This window comes from Hyaena hyaena, unplaced genomic scaffold (assembly GCF_003009895.1).
Source record: "Hyaena hyaena isolate Hyena2069 unplaced genomic scaffold, ASM300989v1 scaffold_140, whole genome shotgun sequence".
NCBI lineage: Eukaryota > Metazoa > Chordata > Mammalia > Carnivora > Hyaenidae > Hyaena > Hyaena hyaena.
The window spans coordinates 190,182-203,577 of NW_024080772.1; positions in this window are offsets into that span (position 1 = coordinate 190,182).

Consider the following 13,396-nt stretch of genomic DNA (forward strand, 5'->3'; position numbering starts at 1 on the left):
AGTCATTGTGTGCAGTGTAGATTGGAGGAAGAAAGTCTGGAGACTAACTGGTTAAAGGGCTCTTAATCTAAGCATGAGATGAGAAGGGCTGGAACTAAGGTGGTGATGGTGGAGATAGAGATGAACAAGTGAGACCATAAGAAATCAGGATTTTGTAATAGATTGGATTCAGAGGATCAAGAGAAAAGGGAAATCGGCCAAACTATGAGCAGATTGATTCTTTTAAAATAGAAAACGAATTATGCTTCCTCCTGCTCTTCAGATAGTCCAGATTCCTTAACATAGCTTACCAGACACTTCATGCTTGAACTAGCATATCTGTCGCACTTTCTCTCCATTTCCATGACTGCTTAAAGCCTCAGCAGTACATCTTTGGGTTCCTCCAAAGCCATGCTTTCTCCTCCTATGCCTTTATTTATCAAACACACCTCCACATCCACCCATCTTTGTCATCCTCCAAGACATCTTCTCTAATATCCATATACTAGCTTGGGTTCCCCATTTGTTTGTCTTTCCTGAAGCCTTTATGAAGGCAGAAACCCCATCAAACCTAACCATTGTATACCCCAACATCCCTAGCACAATTCTTGGATGTGCTCAATATTTTTGTTGAATAACACCAAGGTTTTGACCCCAAATGACAAAAATTGGTGGAGCCATTAACAGAAAATGGTGTGGCATTGGTGCGTGTGTACTAGTTTGGGGGAGAAAATGGTGGGTTCAGTTTAAGGTGACAACTAGATATCTAAACATTGAAAACATTGAAGTTGGGCTATGAGGGTAGAGGATGTTAGAAAGGCCCCGTAGGTCATGGTGAACCTAGATGAGATCTCTGTACAAGGCAGTGTAACAGGAACATGAAATTGCTCAGCCTCCTTTCTCTCCCCCCCCCCCCCGCCCAAGAATGGAATGTGACATTATGAGAAAAAAAAACATAAGTTTTGAAATATATTAACCTAACTGGTCATTCACAAGTTGTTATTCTCTCTCAGGCTCAGTTCCTCAAGGAAAACATAATACCTACTTTTTCAGATTGCTTTAAGGATAAGAGGAGCTGAATACAAAGTGTTGAGTTTGCATAAATGCTGTGCTATTCAACCATAAACTACATTTATTAAGTATCCACATACACATGCTAAATATGGGATGAAAATGATATTAAGTTATTTGAAGTTATTTTTTATTCAGACTAAAAATTTATCTGAAACAAAATGGACAATAGACAAGGGGAAAAGTGGAAAAAATATGACTGAAGGAAAAATCAAGATGCTGGGAAGGTGGTGGTGTCTCAGAGAGGGGAAATGGAGATAGTAAAGGGTCTCATGGAAAGACCTGGGGAAAGAATATGAAGATCATCCTCTCCCTACTCTATCCCCATTTCCCCTCAACCATTAAAGTACACTAAGAAGGACACAAAGATTTCATACTCTGGTAGGAAGGAAAAAAATTGTTTTAACTCAAAAATCCACCAAAATGTTTTATTAGTAGATTGATTTTCCTGAGTCTCTAACCTGTGAGCTTCAGAAATGTGACTAATCAAACATAGTAACTGAAGCAGCTCCTGAACATGTACTTTAAGGGCTAGACTGAATGATAAAAAAATGTCTCTAAAATATATACCAAGTTTATTCAACAACAAAGGATAAAAGGCATGGGATTGATTTCTTGTGGATAGAATATAATTCTAAGCATTTGGTAATTCCTACACATATTCACAATTATATGTCCCAGTATCATGTTTGCTCGCTTGCTTTCTTTTCCTTTCTTTTCTTTTTCAGTTTATTTTAGTAATCTCTACAGCCAGCGTGGGGCTTGATACCCATGACCCCAAGATCAAGAGTCGCAAGCTCTTCTAATTGGGCCAGCCAGATTCCCCACCTTTGCTTTATTTAAAAAAATCACTAGATTGCTTGTATTATCTCTCAAATTGGTCAAGCATTGAAGATAAACTAACAAATACTAGTCATTTTTAAAAGCTTTTGTTTCTTTTAGCCTCTCAGCCTCTTTCCAGTTACCTCTCATGAGAGAAAGAAGGGGAGAAGGTGGTTTAAGCCAGTGTTTTCCAAACATGAGAAATTGCGAACTACTGAGACATACTTCTGCAGGTCCCAAGGGATTCAAGAGACCATCCCTACCCTTCCCTGTCCCAGGCCAGGCAACGTTGCCTTAAAATTAGAAGGCTAACTTCAGAGTATAATGTGACACCAGTTCAATTGTTAAACATAAACTCAAGATCACTCAAAATATAACGTCTTAATACAGATAATCCCAAATAGGTTCACATGCTTATAATATAAAACTCAAAGCACAAAGTTTTAAAATGCATGACGTTTTAAAAATTCATAGTGCCTTGGAAATACAAGACCCCCAGAGGGTAGCAGACCAGACTAAGAAACTCAACCTGCATGTGGAAGATGTTAAATGAGGAGAGAATGAGAGACTGGTGAGGAGTTGGGAAGTGGGTCCTCCCAGGCTTCCCTGCCCTTCCCAGGCTTTTCCTAGAGCTCCTAACTCTATTCTTGACTTTTTATATACTTCCCTCAAATACTGTTTCTCCTTATATTTTACTGTTCATAAGATACTGTCTTTGGAAGCTCAGCAATTTTAAGATTTTTTTACTTAAAAAAATCATTTTTTACATTTACTTATTTTTGAGAGACAGAGACAGAGCCCAAGTGGGGCAGGGGCAGAGAGAGAGGGAGACACAGAATCCTAAACAGGCTCCAGGCTCTGAGCTGTCAGCACAGAGCCCGCCCGATGCAGGGCTCAAACCCACAAACTGTGAGATCAGGACCTGAGCCGAAGTCGGACACTTAACCAAGTGAGCCACCCAGGTGCCCCTCAGCCGTTTTGATATTCTTTCCCATTTGTGATTAAAGGTGGAAGATTGATCCAGGGGAGGAAAGAAAAAAGTGTGGGGCAAGATTTAGAGCTAAGATAGAGGGAATGAAGATATTTTGAAGTTACTAGAAAAAAGAGGGGAGAGAGTCCATTTCTGAAGTTCTGGGCTAACCCATAATCTTCTTTGTACTGTTTTTCTTTTTTAAAAAAATTTTTTTTAATGTTTATTTCTGAGAGAGAGACAGCATGAGCAGGGGAGGGTCAGAGAGAGAGGGAGACACAGAATCTGAAGCAGGCTCCAGGCTCTGAGATAGCTGTTAGCACAGAGCCCAACGCAGGGCTCGAACCCACAAACCGTGAGATCATGACCTGAGCCAAAGTCAGACGCTTAACTGACTGAGCCACCCAGGCGCCCCATTCTTTGTACTGTTTTAAAAGGTGCCCAACAGGTTGTGTGAGTGGCTCAGTCGGTTGAAGGGACAAGTCGATTTTGGCTCAGGTCATGATCCAAGGGTTGTGGGATTGAGCTCATGCTCAGCATGGAGCCTATGTAAGATTCATTCTCTCTCCCTCTCTCTCTCTCTCTCTCTCTCTCTCCCTCTCTCTCTCTTTCTCTCTCTCTCTGCCCCATCTCCCTTGCTTGCACACACACACACTCTCTCTCTAACAAAAATAATAAAAAGCTGCCCAATAAATGCAATTTTTTTAATGTCAAAGAAATGCTCTATTTTAAGTTGCAGTCTTATATTTCTAGAAAGCCAGACATAAGTTCATCTTGAAGCTGTCTACCTTTACTCAGGGAAATCACCAGAATGAGCCCTCTCTACAAAAGCATAAAGGAAATACTCACCTTAACCTAAAGAAAATCCTAAAATGACATTAACCTAAAATTCAGATATTTCAGGCTGAGATGCTGGAGTTATTTATTAGTAATAGAAAATGTTTTGCAGGATTATGCCCTTACAGAGAAAAAGAGATTATTTTTCCCCTAAATAAGAATATGGACTGGAATGTCTCTTAAAATCTTGTTCTTAGGAGATCTAGATATGTTTTTATCCAAGTGTTTGCTCATAGGTGATCACAAACCTGGAGCCACCCTAAGGAGTGTACAAATCTTACCTCTGCACCTCACATAAGGGGACAGGCTGGCCTGAACCACTGGCATATCACAAAAGGATGTTATATATACCCAGATTATCCCAAAGTCTGGGAAATGTCAGTGATTCTTGGGATTGTGTTAAGCAGACCAGCATTGAGCTGATATTTTCCCCTTAAGGAAAAAAATAGTCCCTCAGTCAAATATTCTAGAGTGGAAATAAGCAGGCCTTGAATGGAAAAGAATGATTCTTTTCGGACTCATCCCTGTTGCTGGCATTAGGGTTCCAGGAAGTGGCACAGCCTGGAGATTCCTGCTGGGGGAAATGGGGCAGCTGAGGTGGCTCTGTATTATTGGGAATCTGAAGAACAGCCACTTCTCATGGCAGCTGAGGTCCTCTTTGTTTTAAATGTCCGTGTCTCTGTATCTTGTTACATAGTTTGGACTGAGCTAAGCTTTAGGGAATAAAGTGAAGAGATCTAGGTCCAGTGGGTGGACCATGTGGAGAGCCCAAAGGAAGTGGTGGCAAAGTTCAAGAGCAGCAGTGGTTGGTAGCAGGGACAGCTGGCAAAAAAAGCCATAGTAATTTCCAGGGAAGATCTGTGGCACACTTACCCATTCCTCTGGGATTCCTCAAAATCCTTTAGTAAGAGATCTCCTTAGCTATATTGTCTATTGAGAATGGAGGACACACAAGTTGAGTCTGACAAATTGGCCCGTGAATATCACAATATTACTTAGAAAAACCTTGCTGCTTCTTACAGTCACCATGGGGGCAAACATTCTTAACTGAGGCTCACATTCAAAGAAATGAATGACCTCACATTTGTAATCCCTTGGTTCTGTAGTCTGCTAGGGACAAACAGCAGTAAAAGGAAACCTGCCAGCTGGAATCCTACCATGTCCGCCAAAATGGCTTTCTTTCCACTGGTCTGCCTACTCCTCCCAAATGGTTCTTTCCTCAACCCAGATAGTTTCCTCATGTGTATGTTTTTTTTTTTTAATGTTTATTTATTATTGAGAGACAGAGCATGAGCAGGTGAGGGGCAGACAGAGAGGAAGACACAGAATCCGAAGTAGGCTCCAGGCTCTGAGCCATCAGCACAGAGCCCGACGCGGGGCTCAAACTCATAGACCATGAGATCGTGACCTGAGCCGAAGTTGGACGCTTGGCCAACTGAGCCGCCCAGGCGCCCCAGCCTCATGTATATGTTTAGCTCAGTACACAGACAAAATCTCGAGAGGATCCTTCTACAAAGCTCCATAGTTATTTCTCTGTGTAACTCCATCCTTTCTGGATCTCTGCCCTGGAAATGTTAACCACATTGGCCTCCCTGCTCTCAAGTCTGTCTTCTCAATGCAGTGAGATTGTTAGGCTCTGTGTGGGTTTGCTCTCTCCACAATGTGGCCTGAAAACTCTTTCTAGGTAATAATCTGGGGGTACTCATAGGATTTACTTCGTTTCCCTTCTCTCAGGGGCTATCATTCTGTGCTGCCTGTTAACCAATATCTGAAAACTGTTGCTTTATATATTTGATCCAGTGTTCTAGATGGCTAAGGCAGTGGTAAATTTGGTTCCTGTTATACCATCTTAGCCATGTTTATAAATAGGTCTTTCAGTGAGATTGTGTGTTTTTTTTTAAAAAAATGTTTAATGTTTTTATTTCTGAGAGAGAGAGAGAGAGAGAGAGAGAGAGACAGCATGAGCAGCGGAAGGACAGAGAGAGAGGGAGACACAGAATCTGAAGCAGGCTCCAGGCTCTGAGCTAGCTGTCAGCACAGAGCCCAACATGGGACTTGAACTCACAAACTGTGAGATCATGTCCTGAGCCGAAGTCTGGACGCTCAACCAACTGAGCCACCCAGGCGCCCCTGGGGGGGGTTTCTTATAATCCCTTAACTGTTCTTAACTGTTTCTGGCATACCAAAATGTATTTTGCCTTCACTCTTTAATGACAGTTTGGCTGGAGATAAAATTCTAGGTTTACAAGGAGGTGTTTTATCAGCCTTACTGTTGTTCCGTAGGTACTTTGTTTCTTTCTCATATCTCTAATAGCTCTTACATTTTTCTCTGTATCCTTGATATTTTTTTGTATCCTTGATATTTGCAAATATCCCTATGATATGCCTCCACATGTGTTTATTTTGTTAGTACTAAAAGCTTGTTTTGGGGGCACCTGGGTGGCTTGGTCGGCTGAACGTCTGACTTCAGCTCAGGTCATGATTTCACAGTTCGTGGGGTTGAGGCCCGCGTCCAGCTTTCTGGTCTCAGCATGAAGCTCGCTTCAGATCCTCTGTCCCCCCATCTCTCTCTGCCCCTACCCTACTCTCTCTCTCACACTCTGTCTCAAAAATAAATAAACATTAACATTTTTTTAAAAAAGCTTTTTTTTTTAAGCATCTGACTTTTTCCCCCTTATATTTATTTTTGAAGAAGAGAGACAGAATGTGAGTGGGGAGGGGCAGAGAGAGAGAGAGAGAGTGGGAGACACAGAATCCGAAGCAGGATCCAGGCTCTGAGCTATTAGCACAGAGTCTGACACGGGGCTCAAACTTACAAACTGTGAGATCATTGCCTGAGCCCAAGTCCTACGCTTAACTGACTTAGCCACCCAGGCGCCCCAAGTTTGTGGGATTTTTTTTTGGTTTTCTTTTGGAGTTCATTTATTTTGAGAAAGAATGAGTAGGGGAGCACATTCACATGTGCAGATGAGGGGCAGAGAGAGGGAGAGAGAACTCCAAGCAGGCTCTGCACTATTAGCACATAGCCTCACACAGGGCTCAAACTCACAAACTGTGAGATTACAACCTGAGCAGAAATCCAGAGTCAGACACTTAACCAACTGAACACCCAGGAGCCCCTAAAAGCTTTTTTTTTTTAAATAAAAATTTGAGGCCTAATGTCTTTCATAAACACTTAAACGTTATTATGTTTTCTGGAGCACCTGGGTGGCTCAGTTGTTTGAGCGTCCAACTTCGGCTTAGGTCATGGTCTCACAGTTTGTGGGTTTGAGCCCCACATCAGGCTCTGTGCTGACAGCTCAGAGCCTGGAGCCTGCTTCAGATTCTATTTCTCTTTCTCTCCTTCTCCCTGAATCGTTCTCTGTCTCTCAATAATAACTAAACATTAAAAAAAATTTTTTTTTAACTTTTATGTTTTCAGGGGCACCTAGGTGGCTCAGTTGGATAAGTGTCTGACTTGGGCTCAGGTCATGATCTCATGGTTCATGGGTTTGAGGCCCACGTTGGGCTCTGAGCTAACAGCTTGGAACCTGCTTCAGATTCTCTATCTCCCTCTTTTTCTGCCCCTCCCCTGCTCATGCTCTCTCTCAAAAATAAATAAACATTTAAAAAATTATGTTTTCAGACATCGTTTAACCATAAATCTCATTACAATTTTCTATATTTTTCTAAAACCCTCATCATACATGTTGGGGCTTTCAATCCAGGCTCCCTCTTTCAATTATTATCTGTCTCTATACTGCATTCTGAGTGAATTAACTTATTCTGTCTTCAATTATATCTGGTTTAGAGCTCTTATTTTTAAAATATTTATTTATTTACTTATTTATAGCAAGCAAACGAAATGGAGAGAGAGAGAGAGAGAAAGAGAGAGAGAGAATCATAAGCTCCATGCCCCACATAGACTCTGATGATGGGCTCCATCTCACTATCATGAGATCATGACCTGAGCCAAAATTAAGAGTTGGATGCTTAACTGACTGAAGCACCTATGCGACCCTAAAGTTCTTACTTTTTATTTTCACTATTTAATTCTTTTTTTAGTCCCATACAAATCAAGCCAGGAGTTCCTTACTTGCTTTTGGAGAGGGCTTTGTCACTCTCTGTTCCAAGCTTGCTCCAATAATAAATAAGGGTCCTTATCAGATTCTCTCTCTAGTTTTCTCATTTACTTTCTTAAGAATGTTCTCCTTGGAGAGTTTTCTCTTCTTTCCCAGATGGAAGAAACTTTGTAAAAACAGAGGTCAAATTTCAAAGTGAAAAGCCAGAGGTGAGGCAAAGGGAAAAAAAGTAACACTTACATTGGAAATCTTCAGCTCATACTTCTAAAAAGTGAGGCATATGTCACAAAACTTGGAATGGAAAATCATAGGTTTTATGGTCTAATTCATATCTTCTAAGTCTGGAGAGTCAGAGAAAATGAGAGTTCAGTCTTCTCTGGACTGTTCTCTCCTTTAACTGCAAGTTGAACTTCTATTCCTTCTTTAAAACCCAGGTCAGACAGGTATCAGTCTTGTTCTCTGGGAAACCTTATATTAATTTCCTATGACTGCCTTAACAAATTACCACAAACTTGGTGACTTAAAACACCACAAATTAATTTTCTTACAGTTCTGGAGACCAGATATCTGCAATCAGTTTCACTAGTTTAAAGTTAAGGTATCAGCAATCCTGGTTCCTTCTGGGGACTTGAAGGAAGAATCCATTTCTTTGCCTTTTCTAGCTTTGGGAGGCTGCCTGCGTTCCCTGTTACCACTCCAACCTCTTGCTTCCTGGTGGTTACATTTCTTTCAGTTCTATAGTCAGATCTTCTGCCCCCTCTTTTATGAGCACTTGTGATTATGTTTAGTGCCTATCCTGAGAATCCAGGATAATTTCCCCATCTCAAAATCCGTAATCACATCTACAAAGTCCCTTTTGTTATATGAGGGAACAGTAGAAAATTCCAGGGATTAGGATGTGGATACCTTTGGGGCCATTACTCAGCCCTCCACATCTTCCCAGGTATCTTTCTTCCATGAAGTCAATCATGTCCTTTTCTATATGGAACTCTATACATATTTCCGTTGTTGCTCTTGTTAAGTGTTGTAACATTTTGTTTATACAGCTATCTTTCCAAATAAATAAGAGCTCTTTGAAGACTGGAACTTGTCTTATTCATCTGTTACCCTACTGCCTAGCATGGTGCCTGACATGTAGTCAGCACTAAATAAATATTTGTTTAATTAAATTGAATTTTACTCTCTGATTCAAGCCTGGCAGTACAACTATAAGCTGTAAAATAATGGAATCTTAAACTACCAGTGCTAAGAGGGATGTCCAAAGTCCTTTCCTTATAGTTTGTATCTATATTTTATCAGGAAACAAGTTATTTAGGAAAGGTGTCTTTATTACTACAGCAAAGGTAAAACAAAACAAAACAGAAAAGATTACATTAGGGCTTTAGCCCAGGAAAAGCTATGGAATGATCTGATAATTATTTTATTTTCAAAGTTGATTTATCTTGAAAGAGTGAGTGGGAGAGGCAGAGAGAAAGAGAAAGAATCCCTAGCAGTCAGAGTCCAATATGGGGCTCGAACTCAGGAACCATGAAATCATGACCTGAGCCAAAATCAAGAGTCTAACGCCTGAGCTACCCAGGTGCCCCTTGATAATTATTTTAAACTCACAACATTCCTGGGAGAGAAGGCATATAATTACCTTTATGTCAGTAAAACATAGAGCAAAATATATTATAGATGAATTTGATTCGAGCATAATTATAAACTATTGTGGAAATCAAATAATCTCAGGTAAATTGTTAATTTACATGGGATGTCTGTTTTTTTTTTTTATTCCCCAGTGCCCCTACTTATCCATTATCTTTATCTTAGAAGTTGATTCAATTTCTTATGACATGATGTAGAGGTAGAGTTAAATAATATTCTATTTAATTAAACAGTGAAGCTCAGAGGCCTAAGTTATGAGGCAATGACCCAAGGAATCATTCCTAGACAGGAATAAGGTGTGAGTTATGGTGACGGTTTTTACCCTTCAGCCTAATGACAGGTCAGGCTTCTTGCATCAGAATCACCTGGGAAGATTCCTAGACATAAAGATACCCAAATCCTCCCCTCCCCCAAATTTGGATCCAGTTGATTGAAGGAAGGTCCTGGGAATGTGTATGTTTTAAAGTACCTCAGACAATTCACAATTATCAAGAAACCTAGGCTTCTCTTAATTTAAGGTCCTAAAGAAATGTAAATGCCAAGCCTGGAAGAAAGGATCTACATCATGTACCTAGAGGAATGAGCAGATTGAAGGCATGACCAGTGAGTCTCACATTGAAGAAGAAAAGCTCAGAGCAGAAATCCAATGGATTTTTCAATTGCCCTGATCTATGGAAACCAAGATATTGAAAGGCTCTAGACAGTTTTATTGAGGTATGATTTTTACACCGTAAGATTCACATACCGTGAGTTCAAAGATTTTTAGTAGATGTATAGAGTTGTGCAACCAGCATGTCAAAATGCAAGCTGTAGTCCACTTGGAAAATGAAGTCACTTAGCAAGTTTAGAATTAGATAGATGTGGGTAATCTCAAGGCAGTGCCTTTCTTTATTCTATGATTATTTAATAAATTTTTTCTTTGTTAAATATTGTTTTTTTAACTTTAATTGAAAAAAAAAATTTTTGTTGTTGCTAAGGGTTTATTTCATTTTTTAGTAGTTTATTGTCAAGTTGGTTTCCATATAACACCCAGTGCTCATCCCCACAAGTGCCCTCCTCCATGCCCATCACTCCCCTTTCCCCTCCCCCCTTTTTATGTTTATTTTTGAGAGAGAGAGAGCTAGAGACAGAACATGAGCTGGGGCAGGGCAGAGATAGAGGGAGACACAGGATCTGAAGCAGGCTCCAGGTTCTGAGTGTCAGCACAGAGCCCAACGCGGAGCTCTAACCCATGAATCATGAGATCACACGACCTGAGCCAAAGTCGGACGCTTACCTGACTGAGCCACCCAGGCACCCCTGATGCCTTTTTGGATAAAACACCAAAGACACAATCCATGAAGGAATGAATTGATAAAGTGGACTTCAATAAAATTAAAAACTTCTGCTCTGCTAAAGACAATGTCAAGAGAATTAGAAGATAATCCATAAACTGGGGGAAAATATTTGCAAAGGATGCATGATAAATGACTGTTATCCAAAATATTCAAAAAACACTTAAAACTCAACAATAAGAAAACAGCTCTACTAAAAAATGGGCCAAAGACCTTAACAGACATCTCACCAAAGAACATATACAGGTGGCAAATAAACAGATGAAAAGATGCTACACATCATTTATCATTATGGAAATGAAAATTTTTTAAATGAGACATCATAACATCTATTAGGATGGACAAAATCAAGAATACTAACACCACCAACTACTGGGAGGATGTGGAGCAAACATGAACTCTCATACATTGGTGGTAGGAATGCAACACAGTACAACCAATTTGTAAGACAGCCTGGTAGGTTTTTTGTTTGTTTTTTAGTGTTTATTTACTTCTTTTGAGAGGCAGAGAGCGAGCGAGCGAGCGAGCAAGCAGGGGAAAAGCAGAGAGAGAGAGAGGGAGACAGAGAATCCGCAGAGAGAGAGAGAGAGAGAGACAGAGAATCCCAAGCAGGCTCTGCACTGTCCACGCACAGCCCAACCCAGGGCTACATCCCATGAACTGTGAGATCATGGTCTGAGCCAAAACCTGAGCCAAAGTTGGATGAAGTTGGACGCTTAACCAACAGAGCCACCCAGGAGCCCCCAGCCTGGTAGTTCCTTATAAAACTGACCATAATCTTAAAAATCCAGAAATCTCACTCCTTAGTATTTACCCAAAGGAGTTGAAAACTTATATCCACACAAAAATCTGCACACAGATATTTATGGGAGCTTTATTCATAATTGCCAAAAGTTAGAAGCAACCAAGATGTCCTTTGGTAGGTGAACACATAAAATGAACTGTGGTACATCTAGACCATGGCATATTGTTCAGTACTAAAAAGAAATGAGCTATCAGGTCATGAAAACACATGGAGGGTCCTTAAATGCATGTTATCTATTAAGTGAAAGTAGCCAAACTAAAAAGGCTGCATACTATAGGATTCCAACTACATGACATTCTGGAAAATGCAAAATTATGGAGACAATATTAGTTGTTGCTTGAGATAGGAAGGCAGAGAACAGAGATTTTTAGGGAATGCTCTGTATGCTATAATGATGAATATATGCCATTATATGACTATCCAAACCTATAGAGTGTAATATACCAAGAGTGAACCCTTAAGGTAAACTCTGGATTTTGGGTGATTATGATAGGTCACTCTACACTTATCCATAATAAAATGTATACAATTCTGGTGAGTGATGTTGATAATGGGGGAGAGGCTATGCATATGGGGTGCATTAAATATATGGGAAATCTCTGTACCTTTTTCTAAATTTTGTTGTAAACCTAAAACTGCTCTTAAAAAGTCTTGTTTAACTTTACTCCTAACTAAATGTATGCAAGTTAAAATATCTCTTTTTTTTCTCAACGTATCACCAATGTTGAAAAGATTGGTAATATCCAATGTTAGTAAGGATGTTGGGAAGCAGGAACCCTAACATATCTTTTCTTTTAACCCTAACATAATTTTTTTTAATGTTTGTATCTTTAGTTTTGAGAGAGAGACAGAGCATGAGTGAGGGAGGAGCAGAGAGAAAAGGAGACACAGAATTCAGAGGAGACTCCAGGCTCAGAGCCCAATGTGCGGCTCAGACTCATGAACCACGAGATCACGACCTGAACCGAAGCTGGACGCTTAACCGACTGAGCCACTCAGGCACCCCAATCCTAACATACTCTTGATGGTATTATTTGATATATTTTTGAAGAGTAACTTGGCAATATCTATTCAAGTTAAAATGGCCTTAGCCCTTGACTTATCAATTCCACTTTTAAGAGTATATAAAAATATTTTTCACAAATAGCTAAAGATGCGTGCAACAGGATTTTTTTATAGCTTTGTTTATAATAATGTTGGAAATAATCCTGATGTCTCCTGGTAGTTATTAATTAAATGTTGGATAATGGAATACTCTACGGTGGTTATAAAATTACAATAGTGCTGTATGAGCTATGGAAAAAAGTAACAGTAGTATTGGCTTGCTTTCATTTTAAATTATATACACACATATTAATATATGCATAGAAAAAATGGAGAAATATACATCAAATTCTTATTTCAGTGAAGATTATGAGAGATTTTAAAATTCTATAGCCATTGTTAATTCACAATATTTCATAGGATTCTTGAGGACTAAATGAGTTAATATGCCTATAGCAATTAAAACAGTGGACTATAGCATATAGAAGCTTTTAGATATTGTTATGATGTTAACTATTTTTGAAATGCTTTGACATTTTACAATAGGTATGCATTTATTTTTTTAAAAGCAGAAAACATAATAAATGAGGTTGCAAAATGCATTTCAGCATTTCCACCATGAAAAGTTGAAAATAAAATGAGAGCTGGAGGATGCCAACGGGTTCTCTATGCATATTTGAAAGAAAGAGCTAGTTGAAAAGGAAAGGTTGATAATGATAAGGATCAGACAGAAGAGAATGGTAAACTATAATATAATATCAATTGATATTTAATGAATGTTTATAGTGGAGCAGGTGCTCCAATTGCTTTGGAGCCCACAAGGAGG